A 13,850-nucleotide genomic window follows, 5' to 3' on the forward strand; every position below is an offset into this window, starting at 1 on the left:
CGTCAACAAGGATTCGGATTTCTGGATCACGGAATGAATTACCTATATCATCGACTACTTGCTAGAGATGGGGTGCACCTTACGAAGACTAGAAAAGATGTATTTGGAAGCTGCCTTGCTACACTCATCAGGAAAGCTTTAAACTAGAACAATGTGGGAAGGGAAGCAAAAGGCCAGAAAAAGCTATACAGCTGACAAATACTATTGAGATCTCAGCTATTGGAAGTGGAAAGAAAGAACAAAGACAAAAAAATCTAAATAATAAAAATATGGGAGGAAGAGAAACCAATCACAAACTAAAATGTTTTTATACAAATGCACAAAGCATGGGCAACAAACAAGGAGAATTGGAGCTACTAACGCAGGAAAAAGAAATATGACGTCATTGGAATCACTGAAACTTGGTGGGACGATACACATGATTGGAATGCAAGGCTAAAAGGATACAACTTATTTGCAAGAAACAGACTTGATAAACGAGGAGGAGGTGTCGCATTGTATGCTAGAAAAGCGTATATCTGCACAGAGATTGAAGCTTCAGAGACTGGGAGTTCTGTGGAAACTGTTTGGGTAAGAATACAAGGAGAGAACAACGGAAATGACACCATTGTAGGCATTTACTACAGGCCACCTGGGCAAGCTGAAGATATGGATGAACTCTTTATGTATCAAATGACCAAGTTCTTCAAAAAATATGACGTAGTGGTTATGGGAGATTTCAACTATCCAGACATATGTTGGGAATCTCTCTCAAGTAAAACTAACAGGTCAAGCAAATTATTATCCTCTCTTGCTGACAACTTTATCTTCCAAAAGGTAGGGGAGAAAACAATGGGGATCTGCTACTTTGGATCAAATCCTTATAAACAGGGAGGAAATAGTTGAGGAGGTAAAAGTGGCTGGGACCCTAGGAGGCAGCGATCATGCTACAACCCCTGGCAAAAATTATGGAATCAACGGGCTCGGTGGATGTTCATTCAGTTGTTTAATGCTGTTGAAAAAAAGCAGATCATAGACATGGCACAAAACTAAAGTAATTTCAACTGGCAACTTTAGGGTTTTAAGAAACCTTAAAAGAAATCAAGATAAAAAATGTGGTATTCAGTAAGGGTAAGTTTTTTCAGACCAAGCAGAGGGAAAAAATTATGGAATCACTCAATTCTGAGGAAAAAATTAAGGAATCACCCTGTAAATTTTCATTTCCAAAACTAACACCTGCATCAAATTAGATCTGCTCGTTAGTCTGCATCTAAAAAGGAGTGATCACACCTTGGAGAGCTGTTGCACCAAGTGGACTGACATGAATCATGGCTTCAACACGAGAGATGTCAATGAAACAAAGGAGAGGATTATCAAACTCTTAAAAGAAGGTAAATCATCATGCAATGTTGCAAAAGATGTTGTTTGCTCACTGTCAGCTGTGTCTAAAATCTAGACCAAATACAAAAACATGGGAAGGTTGTTAAAGGCAAACATACTGGTAGACCAAGGAAGACATCAAAGCATCAAGACCAGAAACTTAAAGCAATATGTCTCCAAAACAGGAAATACACAACAAAACAAATGAGTAATGAATGGGAGGAAACTGGAGTCAATGTCTGTGACCGAACTGTAAGAAACCGCCTAAAGGAAATGGGATTTACATACAGAAAAGCTAAGCATAAGCCATCATTAACACCTAAACAGAAAAAAACAAGGTTACAATGGGCTAAGGAAAAGCAATCGTGGACTGTGGATGACTGGATGAAAGTCATATTCAGTGATGAATTGTGAATCTGCAGTGGGAAAGGTGATGATGCTGAAACTTTTCTTTGGTGGCGTTTCAATGAGATTTATAAAGATGACTGCATGAAGAGAACATGCAAATTTCCACAGTCATTGATGATATGGGGCTGCATGTCAGGTAAAGGCACTGGGGAGATAGCTGTCATTACATCTTCAATAAATGCCCAAGTTTACATTGATATTTTGGACAGTTTTCTTATCCCATCAATTGAAAGAATGTTTGGGGATGATGACATCATTTTTCAAGATGATAATGCATCCTGACATAGAGCAAAAACTGTGAAAACATTCCTTCAAAGAAGACACATAAGGTCAATCTCATGGCCTGCAAATAGTCCAGATCTCAATCCAATTGAAAATCTTTGATGGAAATTGTAGAAAATGGTCCATGACAAGGCTCCAACCTGCAAAGCTGATCTGGCAACAGCAGTCAGAGAAAGTTGGAGCCAAATTGATGAAAAGTACTGTTTGTCACTCATTAAGTCCATGCCTCAGAAACCTCAAGCTGTTATTAAAGCCAGTGGTGGTTTAACAAAATACTAGTGATGCATTGGAGTGTTCTTTTGTTTTGTGTTTGTTTTTCATAATTCCATAATTTTTCCTCAGAATTGAGTGATTCCATAATTTTTTTCCTCTGCTTGGTCTGAAAAAACTTACCCTTACTGAGTACCCCATTTTTTATCTTGATTTCTTTTAGTGTTTCTTAAAGCCCTAAAGTTGCCATTTGAAATTACTTTAGTTTTCTGCCATGTCTGTGAGCTGCTTTTTTTCAGCAACATTAAACAACTGAATGAACATCCTCCGAGCCCGGTGAGTCCATAATTTTTGCCAGGGGTTGTATTATAGACATTGGATAACTAGAGGAGGAAGGCATGTGAAGACTCAAACTTCAAGGTTAGATTTCAGAAAGGCAGATTTTAAGCGACTCAGAAAGAGAATAGGAGGAACCCAATGGCTGGATGTCCTTAAGGACAAAAATGTCCAGGAAGGATGGGGATTCTAAAAGCACAATCGTTAACAATCCCAAAAAGTAGGTAGAATGGGAAGCATTTAAGGAAACCAGGATGGATGAACACAGAACTTAAACACATGCTAAAAAGAAAGAAAGAAATGTTTATCAAATGGAAAGAGGGAGGCATATATAAAGAAGATTATAATGCAGTCTGCAGAACCTGCAGGGCACGTATCAGGTTAGCTAAAGCTGACAATGAATTAAGGCTTGCAAGAGATGTCAAAAGCAATAAAAAAGGATTTTGGGGGCATGTCAAAAGTAAAAGAAAAGTCAAAGATGCTATAGGATTTTTACAGGATGAAAATAGTGAAATGGTAAGAAAGGATGTTGAGAAGGCTGAACTTTTTAATTCCAATTTTGCATCTGTTTTCTCTCAGAAAGAAAATGTAGCATCAACTTATCTTCACTGTCCTATTAAAGGAATTGAAGAATCCAGGTTAAAGATTGTGAGGGAATATTTAGCTAACATAAATGAGTTCAAGTCTCCAGGTCCAGATGAATTACACTCCAGAGTACTGAAGGAGATCGTAGAAGAAATTTTAGAACCACTCTCCATAATCTTTGAAAATTCTTGGAGATCAGGAGAAGTCCTAGAAGACTGAAGAAGAGCAAATGTTGCTCCAATCTTCAACAAGGGGAAGAAGGTGGACCCAGGGAACTATAGGCCGGTGAGTCTGACTTCTATACCAGGAAAGATCTTTGAACAAATTATTAAACAACATGTATGTAAGTACCTGGATAAGAATGAAGTGATTAACCAGAGTCAGCTGACAAGTCATGTCAGACTAACTTAATTTCCTTCTATGACAGAATCACTGACTGGGTGGATCAGGGAAATGCTGTAGATATACACCGCTCAAAAAAAAATAAAGGGAATATTTAAACAACAGAATATAACTCCAAGTAAATCAAACTTCTGTGAAATCAAACTGTCCACTTAGGAAGTAACACTGATTGAAAATCAATTTCACATGCTGTCGTGCATATGGAATAGACAATAGATGGAAATGATTGGCAATTATCAAGACACACTCAATAAAGGAGTGTTTCTACAGGTGGGGAGCATGGACCACATCTTAGTACCAATGCTTTCTGGCTGATGTTTTGGTCACTTTTGAATGTTGGTTGTGCTTTCACACTCGTGGTAGCATGAGACGGACTTTACAACCCACAGAAGTTGCTCAGGTAGTGCTGCTAATCCAGCATGGCAAATCTATGCGAGCTGTGGCAAGAAGGTTTGCTGTGTCTGTCAGCATAGTGTCCAGAAGCTGGGGGTGCTACAGGAGACAGGCCAGTACAACAGGAGACGTGGAGGGGGCCGAAGGAGGGCAACAACCCAGCAACAGGACCGCTACCTCCGCCTTTGTGCAAGGAGGAACAGGAGGAGCACTGCCAGAGCCCTGCAAAATGACCTCCAGCAGGCCACAAATGTGCATGTGTCTGCACAAGCGGTTTGAAACCAACTCCATGAGGGTGGTATGAGGGTCCGACATCCACAGATGGGGGTTGTGCTCACAGCCCAACACCGTGAAGGACGCTTGGCATTTTCCACAGAACACCAGGATTAGCAAAGTCGCCACTGGCGCCCTGTGCTCTTCACAGATGAAAGCAGGTTCACACTGAGCACATGTGACAAACGTGACAGAGTCTGGAGACGCCATGGAGAGATCTGCTGCCTGCAACATCTTTCAGCATAACCGGTTTGGCAGCCCTCTATGTGCTCGCCAGAGGTAGCCTGACTGCCATTAGGTACCGAGGTTAGATCCTCAGGAGATTCCACAGGAGACCATCTGCAACCTCATCAGGAGCATTCCCAGGTGTTGTAGGGAGGTCATACAGGCACGTGGAGGCCACACACAATACTGAGCCTCATTTTGACTTGTTTTAAGGACATTACATCAAAGTTGGATCAGCCTGTAGTGTGCTTTTCCACTTTAATTTTGGGGGTGACTCCAAATCCAGGCCTCCAATGGTTAATAAATTTGATTTCCATTGATGATTTTTGTGTGATTTTGTTGTCAGCACATTCAAATTTGTACAAAACAAAGTATTCAATGAGAATATTTCATTCATTCTGATCTAGGATGTATTATTTGAGTCTTCCCTTTATTTTTTTGAGCAGTGTAGTATATCTTGACTTCAGCAAAGCATTTGACAAAGTATCTCACACCATCCTTATTGAAAAAATGACCAAGTATGGAATGGACAAGGCAACTGTTAGGTGGATTCATAACTGGCTTAGTGATCGGACTCAAAGAGTGGTCGTAAATGGCTTCACATCCAGTTGGATGAATGTCTCAAGAGCAAGGGTTGCTAAAAATTTGGGAGGAACTCCAATGCCCCTTGGAAAAGACGTGGAGGTCAGAGGGCCTCCTGAAGACAATTATTAGGAAGTGGGTCTCCCATTGTGTTTGCCTATGCAGTGAATGGAAAGGTTGCCAAAAATTTGAAGGCACTCCAATGCCCCTTGAAAGAGACGTAGAGGGCCTCATGAAATTTTTTTCCCATTATTAGGAAGTGGGTTTCCCATAATGTTGGCCTATGCAGTGATTGCAAGTACTGCCAAAAATTGGGAGGCACTCCAGCGCACCTTGGAAAAGATGTGGAGGAGGGCCTCATGAAAAATATTCCCATTAGAAAGGAGCGGGCCTCCTATACTTGTAATGCCCATGCACTAAGTGTATGGGCTGATAAACATTTACCCCTGGGGGGTATACATGAACATACTGTATAAAAAAAAATTTTAAGGGCATCATAAACACTCTTTAAAAAAATTATGTGGGTGTTGCATCACGGACCATGGTCACCCTGGGGATATGGTGGTGGAGGATGAGGAGAGCAAATAGGCAAAATAAATAGCGTATACCCATGTGTGGGTGTGAAAAGGTGCATGGGAATACACCTTCCAAAAAAAGACACTGGATTTAAGTTTATGTTACGCTGTTATCATTCAGTGGTGTTTGGAAGTCTGGCCCAATCCAGCCCTTGTTCATTTTTATAAGAGTCAGCCTGTCAGCATTTTCAGTTGACAGGCGGATGTGTTTATAAGTTATAATTCCTAGAGAGCCTCCAAGGCGTAGAGAGCAAGTTCATTCCACTTGTCCAGCTTGGATACCCAATAATTATAAGGCACAGAGGAATAACGTAGGACGTAGGTATGGTCAGCAAGGTACTCCCTCAGCATCTTCCCAAACTTTGCACTCCTTGTGAGAGTACCCCGCGCCTCAGGTCCTGTGTGATGGGAGGGGCTGAGAAGACTCTAACAGAACTTTGACATTGTTATCCTGCCACTGCTGGATTGGAGTTGTGTCTCTCTCGCCTGTACTCCTTGAGTGTCCAACTAACTGTGACCTCTGCCGCAAGCGTTTTCAGATGGGAATTTTTTTAATAGTTCCACAACAAGGGCCTTCAGGTACTGCCCCATTTTTGTAGACCTGTCCGCCTCAGGAATAAGAGATATAAAGTTCTCCTTGTAGCGTGGGTCTAGAAGTTTCAACAACCAGTAGGGAATTTTTTTAATAGTTCCACAACAAGGGCCTTCAGGTACTGCCCCATTTTTGTAGACCTGTCCGCCTCAGGAATAAGAGATATAAAGTTCTCCTTGTAGCGTGGGTCTAGAAGTTTCAACAACCAGTAATGAATGTCACCCAAAATTTTGAGAACGAGAGGGTCACAGGAAAGGCAGCGTAACATAAGCTCAGCCATGCGTGCCAGACTGCTAACAGGCAAGACTTCCGTGTCCTCACCAAGAGGACGACTGACCATGCTCTACTCCTTATCCTCCCTGACCTCAGGCCATCCACGCTGAACAAACTGTATGACATTTGTGCAGGTAGTACCATCTAAAGCAAAAGAAACTAGCTCCTGTTCTTTCTCCTCTTCCTCATTGTCACCCACTCCACGTTGGGATGAGATGAGGCTTGGCTGTGTGTAATCACCCTATATGGTTCCTTGCTCATTCTCATCGAGCTCCGCCTGCAATGCATCCTCCTTGATTGTGAGCAGAGAGAGTTTCAGAAGACAGAGAAGCGGAATGGTGATGCTAATTATGGCATCATTGCCGCTCACCATCTTGGCGGAGTCCTCAAACTTTTGCAGGATGGTACAGATTTCTGACATCCATGTCCACTCCTGAGGTCTAATGTGTGGAGTCTGAACTGAATATTGACGGCCTTGTTGATGCTGGTAGTCAACAACTGCCCTCTTCTGCTCACAAATCCTTCCCAACATCTGCAGTGTAGATTTCCAATGCGTGGGGACATCACAGACCAGTATGTGACCCGGAAGCTGCAAACGCTGCTGAAACATGGCAAGGGCGACGGAAGCTGTAGGTGACTTTCTAAAATGGGCACACAGGCGGTGTACTTTAACAAGCAGATCCGGCAGCTCTGGGTAGGATTTGAGAAACTGCTGAACTATGAAGTTAAGCACATGGGCCAGGGATGGTAAATGTGTGAGCTCGCCTCGCCTCAGAGCCGCCACCTGGTTCCGGCCATTGTTACACACAACCATGCCTGGCTGCAGGTTCAGCTGTGTCAGCTACAGATCTGCCTGCTCTTTCAGAGCTGTCCACAACTCGTCAGCATTGTGAGGTTTGTCACCTAAGCATATTAGCTTCCGCTTAGCCTGTTGCCGCTTGGCCGAGGTAGTGCTGCAGTACTTCCAGCTTGTGACTGATGTGGTAATTTCAGAGATGGAGGCTGAAGAGGAGGAGGAGGCTGAGGAGGATGAGGTGCAGGATCTGTAGACTGTGGGGGCAACCCTGATCGACCTAGGGCCCACAATCCTCGGCGTCTGGAGGATGTGTTCCTTCCCAAGGTCCAACTGGGTCCCGGCCTTCACTATGTCAACCCAGTGTGCATTAAGTGAGATGTACTGTTCCTGCCCACAAACACTTGTCCATGTGTCCGTGGTTAGGTGGACTTTCCCGGTAACTGCGTTGTTGAGGGCACGGCTAATGTTTTGGAACACGTGCTTGTGTAATGCGGGGACGGAACAAAAGAAGAAATAGTGGCGGCTGGGGACCGAGTACCAAGGGACGGCCATCAGGTTTCGGAATGCTTCCGTATTAACGAACCTAAAAGGCAACATTTCGAGTGCAAGCAGTCATGAAATGTGAGAATTTATTAGTGTGGCCTGTGGGGCGTTGGCCGCATATTTGCACTTGCGCTCCAAGGACTGGGGTAAGGACACTTAACGCTGTGCTGGGACAAGGAAATGGACGTGCTTCCTGATGCTGCTACTTGAGAGTGTACAACAACAGGTTCAGGGCAGGAGGCATCTTTGCATGCACCATGGACAAGGGATTGGCTTGCATGCACAACAGCGGAAGAAGCAATGGTGCCACCAGCAGACACTGTTCCTGGACCCTGGGATTCTGCCCACAAAGTTGGGTGCTTTGCTGCCATGTGCCTGATCATGCTGGTGGTGGTCAGGCTGGTCGTTTTGCCACCCCTGCTGATGCAGGCCTGGCAGGTGGTGCAAATGGCCTTTTTGGTGTTATCGGCAGATTCTTTAAAAAACAACCAGACTCGGGAAGACCTAACAGTTGTACTGGTAACTTCTTTCGTGTTGGTGTTACGGGGAACGGTTGCCTGCCTTCTTTCTGCGGCCACCACACTGCTTCTTCCTACCTGTTGGGGTGCTCTGCCTCCCCCCCACTGGGTGCTGCTGTCCTCACTCTGCACGTCCTCCTGCCAGGTTGGGTCAGTTACTATATCCTCCACCACCTCGTCTTCCACTTCGCACCCTAGTCCTCCTCCTGACTTTCTGGCAAGTGTGTCTCATCATCGTCCACCTCTTGTGACACTTTCCCACCGTCGCCTTCGTGTGACCGTGGCTGCTCAAATATTTGGGCATCGCTACATGCGTTCTCCTCTTGCCCCGCTTCAAGTGGACCGGGCGAGAGGCCCGAATCTATAAATGGAAAAGGGAACTGCTCTTCAGAGTGTCCAAGTGTAGGATCAGTTGTCTCCGGGCACTCGGCATGGTGGGAGGAAGGAGGATCAGGGTGAGGAATATGCGGTCCAGACTCACGGCTACTGAGACTTGACCGTGTGGAAGACAGGGTGGTGGTGGTGGCTCAGTGACTGGAAGCATTATCCGCTATCCAACCAACAACCTTCTGACACTGCTCAGGATTCAATAGTGGTGTGCTGCGTTCCCCTAGGAATTGGGACAGGAAGGTCAGGCGAGAAGATGTGGGTGTTTGTTGGGGCACAATTTTTGCTTGCCCACGGCTTTATCCTTGGCCTCTGCATGCACCATCACCATCTCGTCCAGTACCCCGTCCCTTGCCAATTTTAAATGGAGGACAGTATCTTCCACGCTCACTACAAATGACTCAGTTTGGAGTGAACTTATATGTAATCCGTGCGACGGAGAAAACAGAGTTTTAAATACCTGGCCTGTAGGTAACTAGTTTGAACAGCAAACTGCTGTGAATTGCTTCACTGACACACTGAAATTTTTTTTTAATGGAGGCCAGAAATGGCAGTATTTTCTGACAGCGTATATGTGATCCTTGTGATGGAGAAAACAGAGTTTTAAATAGCTGGATTTCTAGCGCTGTAATATGGAAAGGACCTGGCTGTATTCTGCAGTGCCAACAAGCAAATGGCGCAGAAAAACGGTGTTCTCTGGATTGCTTTTCAAGCAACTAATGACGATCCAAAAAAAAGTATTCCTGGCCCCCGAGACCTGGGCCCTTGTATAAAAATATCTAACAGCAGCAGAAGGCAGAATTGGAATGGAGCCTCTTGTGCTATATGCACTGCAGTCTGCTATATACACTGCCTGCTCATATACCATGCCTGCCTGATATATCTGCAGATGGATTAGTCCTCAGAAGGACTGTTTGTTAAGATGGATATGTGTAATGTACGGTTTTTCTCCCTACACTACCTAATACTCAAGCAAATTTCTCCCTGATGCAGCAGCACTTCTCCCTACTCTGTCTGATTCCAGAGTGACTGTGACGAGCATGGCGTCGCCAGGTCTGATATAGACCTATTGACGCTGTGCAGCCATCCAATCACTGTAATGCCACAACCACCATGGCTGCGGCATTACAATGAGTGGCAGGCAATCCCTGCATGTTGATTGGCTCTCTAAAGAGCGCCAAACATGCTGGGAGGGGACCCGAGCATCCGCCCGACCATCTCGCAAGTACTCGGCGAGCTCCGAGCATCTCAAGTACTGAGATGCTCGGGCGAGTACCGAGTACTTGCGAGTATGCTCGGTCATCACTATTCACTACAACATTTGGTGAGAACATTCCAATTAATTTTGATATGTTGGTTTTGACATGATTTTGTGAGCTGCACTACTGTTTTAAAGTTTTTGATGTGTTTATGCAGACATTATCTATATATAAGCCCTTTGGTCTTGGTTTACTTAAATTGAGCTTTATTATTTAAGGTAATGTCCCCGGTGCACATAATCATTATCTATGTTGTCTGTGGCTTTGGCCTAACGATATTTGGGCTGTCTGTCACTTATTCACAGGCATGTGATGCTGTTTGTGAACCAAGAGTGTGAATGCAACTAAGACACATTGGTCTGGTAGGGATCCTTTGTCTGCAGAATGGCTGACTCTACGTTATCTATGGATCTTAACCTCTGAGTACAACCCATTTGTGTGTTCTTGGCTATTGGGGCCTCTGGTTCTATTGGGCATTAGTCTGTTCTCTAGAGCATCGCTCTTTTTTATTTATTCTCTATGTGTGTAATTTAGCAATTTTTAAATAGTATATATTAAAAGTTATATTTTATTATTGAGGAATATGTGGTCCAGACTCACGGCTACTGAAACTTGACCGTGTGGAAGACAGGGTGATGGCGGTGGTGGCTAAGTGACTGGAAGCATTATCTGCTATTCAACCAATAACCTTTTGACACTGCTCTGGGTTCAATAGTGGTGTGCTGTGGTCCCCTATTAATTGAGACAGGAAGGTTGAGCGAGAAGATGTGGGTGTTTTTTGGGGCACAATTTCAGCTTGCCCACGGCCTCAGCTTCTGCATGCCCCATCACCATCACCATCACCATCACGTCCAGTTCCCCGTCCCTTGCAATGCACCTTGCCCATTTTAAATGGAGGACAATATCTTCCACACTCACTACAAATGACTGAGTTTGGAGCAAATTTATATGTGATCCGTGTGACGGAGAAAACAGAGTTTTAAATACCTGGCCTGTAGGTAACTATTTTTAACAGCAAACTGGTGGCAATAAGTTCGCTGACACAGTGAAACAAAATTTTAATGGAGACCATAAATGGCAGAGTTTTCAGCGCAATTATATGTGATCAGTGTGATGGACAAACCACACTTTTAAATAGCTGGATTTTTAGCGCTGTAATATGGAAAGGACCTTGCTGCATTCTGCAGTGCCAACAAGCAAATGCAACAGAAAAACGGTGTTCTCTGGATTGCTTTTTAAGCAAATAATCAGGATTAAGAAAAAAAAATATTCCTGGCCCTTGATACTTGGGGCTATTTCTAGAAATATCTGTAATAGCAGCAGCAGACAAAACTGGAATGGAGACTATTGCTATGTGCACTGCAGTCTGCTATATACACTGCCTGCCCATATACACTGCCTGCCTGATATCTCTGCAGCTGGATTAGTACTCAGAAGGACTGTTAGTTGAGATGGATATAAAGAGAATCTTGTAGAATACCTACACTAACTAAAAAGCAACCAAATCTCTCCCTAGCTCAGCAGCAGCTCTTCCTACACTGTCTGATTCCGGAGTGACTGTGACGAGCATGGCGGCGCCGGGTCTGATATAGACATGATGACACTGTGCAGCCATCCAATCACTGTAATGCCACAACCAACGTGGCTGTGACATTACAGCGTGTGGCAGACAATCCCTGCATGTTGATTGGCGCTCTAAAGAGCGCCAAATATGCAGGGAGGGTACTTGGGCTCTCACCGAGCAACCCCAGAAATATTCGGCGAGCGCCGAGCATCTTGAGCAGTGAGATGCTCGGGCGAACACCGAGTAGTAGCGAGCATGCTCGCTCATCACTGCTGGGGGTCCATTTTCCCCCTAGAAAAAGAGGTACTGACATGGTTTAATCACTCACTGTGTCCTTGAGATGTTGTGCGTGACAGCTCATCTGCCCTGTAGGATCTGGAGTGTGCTGAACTGGCGGTATTATGAGCAACATCCCAGTCATTCAATCTGATACTGGGGTGTGCTGGGCTGTTAACAGTTTGATTGACAGTCCTGATGCTCAATCTGGCACTGTATGCAGGCATTACATTCTCAGCTGTAGCTTTGCTCTGTTAGGCGCGTGCTTTTGCTCTGTGTCTGATTCCCTGATCTTGCTGCCGGACTCTGTATTTGTCATAACTATTCGTGTATGCTATCCCTTTTGCTTTTGACGCTCTCTGACATCAAGTTCCTGACCCCAGACTTGGCCTCTGATAGTTCATTTGTCTTATCCCCTTTTCTTGTTGTACCTCCTGGCATTGGACCCTGGACTGTTACTTGACCACGCCCTTGCATTGCTCCTCTGTGCTACTGGTATCTGACCTCAGACTTCCTGACTATCCTGTCTCATGGCTTGTCCGTGAGTAGTGACTCAGCATCACAAAGGGAACTGTCAGCAGCTATTTGCTATGAAATCTGGGAGCATCATGATGTAAAGGATGAGGGTCTGATTCCAGTGATGTGTCTTTTACTAAGGTGTGTGTTTTTGTTTTAATAAAAATCTGTGTTTTATCAGCAGGAGATTATCACTACAGGACTATGTGTTTCATACCACCTAGTCCAGACAAGTCCAAAGCACTGATTGGCAACTTTCTATCAATATACACTATACACAAAAAGCTATCAATCAGTGGTGTTGGCCAGCTTATGCAGATCTCAGTATTCTGATCTCTGCTAGATCTGCATCAGAGAAAATTGTTATTCTATCACAGCTACTGCACTCAGTAAACTAAGTGATACATCACTTGAATCAGGGTTTCTGCCCCTACATCATGCTGCTCTCAGATTACATAGCAAAAACCTATCGACAGACTTACTTTAATAAGAAAAAATACAAAAAACCCTATGGATTGTGGATTGCCAAAATAAATGCATGAAAAAGCAAGAACCTGATCCTTATAGGTACCTGACACCATGGGACTGAAGTGACTATGTATAGTCACAGTCTCCCTACCTGATGGCTTGCCTACTGCTGTCTCCACAACTCAAATCAGTGTTCCTTTCCATCAGCTTCCAAGATGGCATGTAGTAGTATGGTATTGAGGAAAAACACCTGGAGGATGCTGCTGGTAATGCAGCGTGATGTGGCATGGAAAGTGCAGTAGAGTGGTAAGTCTAAACTACACTTTCATTGGTTTTTCTATCTGACGGCTAATTAAGTGGAGGGAAAGCATGGCTTAGGCCTACAACTGCCTACCCCATGCAATTCTGATGGCTATTTTGGAAGAAGAAGGAATGGAAAGTGAGTCATAACAAAAGCTGCTGCGGGAGGCTAACAAAGGCCGCCATGGAGCCTGAGGGATTTTGGATCACCTGGTGAGGTTGACTCTAAGTCAGAGGTCAGGGTGAGCAAGGAATGGAGGCAATGGTGCAACGAAGAAAGTCTGGATGAATGTCAAGTGGATCACAAGGGTCCAAGACACCAAGGTGTGCCAGAAGGAAGATAGACAGATGGAGTAGGGAGCACCAGATGTAGCAGAACCTGGTGTGTGGATTCATATGGTAACAGTAGGTGTATAGACAATCTGTTTTTCATGTCAAAACACAAAAGCTACCTAAATACTATGCACCTTGAGTGAATAATCTGTCATCCTAACCCTCACATACCTTAGGCCATACATCACACTGGTTTTCTTTATTCTTTTCACTTTCTAGATTATCCTTTACATCTCTCTGGAGTTCCAAAGTGCAACACAATGCCAAACCGAGGTCTAAAAGTTCACCTAAAATCTCATCTATTCATGAATAAATATTACCGAACCTTCCAAAGGTCGATAAAGATCAGTTTTGTTAGTAGAAGTGTATTTATATATCAGCTACATGGACATTTC

This window comes from Phyllobates terribilis, unplaced genomic scaffold (genome assembly GCF_046119375.1).
Source record: "Phyllobates terribilis strain yellow unplaced genomic scaffold, ASM4611937v1 Scaffold_6__1_contigs__length_29720123, whole genome shotgun sequence".
NCBI classification, from domain to species: domain Eukaryota; kingdom Metazoa; phylum Chordata; class Amphibia; order Anura; family Dendrobatidae; genus Phyllobates; species Phyllobates terribilis.